Source organism: Elephantulus edwardii, unplaced genomic scaffold (assembly GCF_000299155.1).
Source record: "Elephantulus edwardii isolate Elephantulus edwardi_28Jun2011 unplaced genomic scaffold, EleEdw1.0 scaffold00212, whole genome shotgun sequence".
In the NCBI taxonomy this organism is placed as follows: domain Eukaryota; kingdom Metazoa; phylum Chordata; class Mammalia; order Macroscelidea; family Macroscelididae; genus Elephantulus; species Elephantulus edwardii.
The window spans coordinates 529,070-533,846 of NW_006399962.1; positions in this window are offsets into that span (position 1 = coordinate 529,070).

Genomic DNA, 4,777 nt, shown 5'->3' on the forward strand with positions numbered 1-4,777 from the left:
AAATATAATCCACTCTGCAACCCTCATTCCGTACTCTTATGATAAACATAATGCCCTAAAATATAATACTTTTAAACTATTCTCTCCCTCATAGACTTCAATGCAGTAAACATAATTTATCCAGTTTTTCTCATTTTTAAGATGACTATCTTGCGGCTACATGCCTCCTCATCTCTTCTCATTTGTAAGAACACCACTCATATTGGATTAGGACTCACAAAGGCACACTGTTCAAATTCACCAGCTACTCCATGAGAAAGGGATAGGCAATCTCCTCCCATGCGATTTACTTCTGGAAACCCTCTGAAAGGTCAGCCAAGGGTTGGTTCCGACTCGATAGCACACAACAACTACTCCAGTATGATTCTACATTAGCATAACTGATTTTATCTTCAAAGATGGTATTTCCAAACAGGTTATACTCATAGATATAATTAGATATGGAGATTATTAACTAATATATATCTTGAGGGATACACAATTCTTATCCACAACAGTTGAATACACAAGAGCAATGGAGTTAATGTTCTCCAAACCCTGTTAGTACTCTGCATACTTAAAATTATGCAAATAGGATCCATATATTGAAATGTCCAGGGAACAAAAAGGCCACTTCTGAAAATTGAGCTGTTCCACTGAAGTATGCAAGCCAAAGGAACAGATATAATGGACTGGTTACAATACTGCTTCTGAGACTTTGACAATGAACCAGAGAGTCATGGTGAATTGAAGCCCTGAATTGAAGTTATGATTAGTGTCTTAGCGAATTTAGGTGCCTGGTGGGATATCTATTCAAGACGATTACAAGGTAATGGTCACAGACAAAAAGTAAAGAGTAGAAGTCTCTTTATCTCAAGCAATGCTATCTTAATCTATTTGGGGGGGAAAAACCCAGAGTTAAGAGATACTGAGTTTCTAGGACATATATTTAGATCTTAATAAAATTCTCAAAGTGCTGGCCCTTGGCAAGAAACAGTGTACTGTGAAGATAAAATAAGAGTGTTAGAAGGTGTCCAGGCTAGGGCAGCTGCTTGTTCACACATTTGTGTATGCATACAGAAATATCTTGCTAGCAGGTAAAATAGGCTTGTAGGCTAATATCTAGAAATGCTTTTCATCTCACTTGTAGCAAACTGGAAACAATTCTCAAGATTTGCATACTCTCAAACATTTGTTTCTGCTAAATTATACCTTTGATATTTTTTTCTTTTAACAAACATGTGAGCTTAACTTTCCCCCTGTAGTTTTGATTTTTATCTTAGATTATTTAAATTTTCCTCAAAACTGGTAAGGGAACCAGAAGATGACTTGTGGCTTTTATAATTCTTGCAATTTCCCACACGTAAATCTTTTGAAGTGCAGTTAAATTATAATGCAGAGAATCAATTGGGGCTTAATCTTCATGGTTCCTAAATGTTCTTTGTGTAGCAAGATCTATTTTTATCAATTAAGCCATATTGCCTCTATTATTTTATTAAGCCCTAACCACACAGAGCTATAAAGCAGAATGAAGATGTCAAGGTTCTGCACTGTGGTTTTATAATCTACTGATAAAAGGTGAGCCATTTCGCCAAGTCAAAACCTTGATGTAACTACTCAGGGTCACTGACAATCTTTTGGTTCACACAGATGAGGAATAGGCAGTATCCAGGGAGGCCTGTTGGTCTAGTTGGTATGGAGTTGTTCTGCCAACTCAAACACAGGTCTTTCAAATCCACCAGTTGTTCCTCTGGAGAATGACGGTCACACTCTTCCTGTGCTTTTATAGCCTCTGAAAATTCATTAGAGGGTCAGCTATGAATTGGTTTTTACTCAACAGCAATGGGTAAGTGAATTACTCCAGGAGATATCTGTTGTGCTATTTAGAATACTCTGGTGGCCAAGTCCAAAGAGAGTTGTGCTGCTAACCCAGAGGCCAAATCTCTCTGGTGGTTTGACTCCGCGAGTGGTTCTGAGGGAGAAAAAAGAATCACCTCTCCATTGTGGTTTATGGCTTTGGAAACCTGCTGTTTAAATAATACAGAGAATCAATTGGGGCTTAATCATCATAGTCCCTAAGTGTTCTTTGTGTAGTTTTTATCAATCAAGTCATAGTGCCTCTATTATTTTACTAACTAAGCACTAGTCACACAGAGCTATAAAGCAGAATGAAGGTGCCAAGGTTCCACCCTGTAGTTTTAAAATCCACTTATAAGAGGTGAGGACCAACCATGAGTGAGTTTCTATTCAATGACAATGAGAGAGGATGAGAGAATCCAAGGAGGATCCCTGGTGGCACAGTGACCAAGCACTAATATGCTGATCAGAAGGTAAGTAATTTGAAATAAGATGTAGTAGTCTAAATATAATGAAAATAACAATCCTACCAAAAGCAATCTACATGTTCAATGCAATCCCAATACAAATACCAAATCTTTTTTTCAAAAAGCTAGAAAATACAATTGGTAAGTTTATTTGGAGAGGAAAGAGACCTTAAATAATTCAAGCACTTCTAAAAAGCAAAAGCGAAATAGGAGGCCTAGCACTCCCTGATCTTGAAACCTACTACACGGTGGTAGTAACCAAAATAGCAAGTCATATTGGCTGCATCATAAGAGATTCACAGCCACATGATGTGTTCAGAATCAGAAATCCTGATGCCTTGAGACTGATGCCATCACATCAGGGGCTGGTCAATGGGAGACGGGTATCGAATGGTGTAGGCAAAAGGAGGAAGGGATGGTGGTGGAGTAAGGAAACGTCACTGCGCTGTAACATTGATTCTATTGGTGACTGTTTTAACTGGGCAATTGTCTTTCATCGGTTCTTTTCTATGGAATGCTTGTCTGTCAGATACTATTATATATATTTAAAGATTGAGACAGACTAGGAAGAAGGATTGGTCATCCACTTCCGAAAAGACAGGCCTTTGAAAAACCCATGTACAGTAGGGCACACTTAGACTATCGCTTGGACTAGCAGACATGGCAATTGAGACTGAGATCTTAGAAACGGAAATACAGAGAAGAAGGAACAGCTGTAAACAGACACTAGTGATTGGAACATGGAACGTGAGAAGCATGAATGTAGGAAAATTGGACATTGTTAAGAAAGAAATGGAACACATAAATATTGACATACCAGGTATAGGTGAAATGAGATGGCTTAGCATGGGACATTTTGAATCAGACGATTATATGATTTACTATGCTGGAGACTAAGGTGCACCTGATACAGGCCATGGTCTTTGCAATCACTTGTTATGCATCAGAGAGTTGGACAATGACTAGGGAGGACAGAAGAGGAGTGGATGCTTTTGAGCTGTGGTGCTGGGGAAGAGTACTGAATGTACCATGGACTGCCAGGAAAACAAACAGATTCATCTTGGAGAGGATTAAACCAAGCTACTCCTTGGAGGCAAGGATTCTGGGTCTTCGTCTGACATACTTTGGACATGTTGCCAGGAGGGACGGGTCCTTGGAGAGGGACATCATGCTTGGGAGGGTGGAGGGACAGCGCAGGAGGGGAAGACCCTCTATGAGATGGATTGATTCGGTGACTGGGGTAATCGGGATGGGTGTGTCAGAGGCAGTGCGGTTGGCACAGGATAGAGCAGGGTTTAGCGCTGTTGTGCATAGGGTCGCTATGAGTCGGAAACGACTCGATGGCACATAACAACACAACAACAACATGCCGGGGATGAAAAGGTGAGAAAGAATGTGGTTGGTTTCATAATTAAAAAAAAAAAAGTCATTTCTAGATCCATCCTGAAATACAATGTGGTGAGCGATAGGATAATATCCATACGTATACAAGGAGGTCCAGTGAATACCACTATCATTCACATATATGCACCAACAACTAGAGCCAAAGAGGAGGAAATAGAAGATTTCTACCAACTTTTGCAGTCAGAAGTTGATCAAACATACAATCAAGATGCATTGATAATAATGGGCTATTGGAACGCAAAAGTTGGGAACAGGGAAGAAGGATCAGTAGCTGGAAAACACGGGCTCGGTGAGAGAAATGAGGCTGGAGATACAATGATTGAGTTCTGCACATTCAATGATTTAGTCATTGCAAATGCCTTCTATAAGAAACACAAACACAGGCTATACACATCGATCTCACCTAATGGCATGCATAGGAATCAAATAGATTACTTTTGTGGAAAGACTCGGTGGAGAAATTCAATATCAGCAGTGAAAAACAGGCCAAGTGCTGATTGTGGGACAGACCACCAACTACTCATATGCAAGTTCAAGCTGAAGTTGAGGAAAATTAAATCAAGTCCACAGGAACCAAAATTTGATCTCAAGTCTATCCCACTCGAATTTCAAAGCCATCTCAGGAACAGGTTTGAGGCCTTGAGCACCAATGAACGTAGACCAAATGAGCTCTGGGAGGATATCAAGAAAATCGACCCTGAAGAATGCAAAAGATCATTACAAAGGCTGAAAAAGAAGAAAAGACCAAGATGGATGTCAGATGAGACTCTGAATATTGCATTAGAGTGCCAAGAAGCCAAAACTAAGAAATCAAAGAGCTAAACAGAAAATTTCAAAAGGCAGCCTGGGACGACAAAGCAAGATACTATAATGAAATGTGCAGAGAGGTGGAGTCAGAAAATCAAAAGGGCTGAACTCGCTCAGCGTTTCTTAAGCTGAAGGAGCTGAAAAACAAATTCAAGCCACAGGTGGCAATACTTAAGGATGCTTTGAGCAGAATATTAAATGAATCAGGGAGTATCAAGAGAAGATGGAAGGAATACACAAAGTCACTGTATCAGAAGGAATTG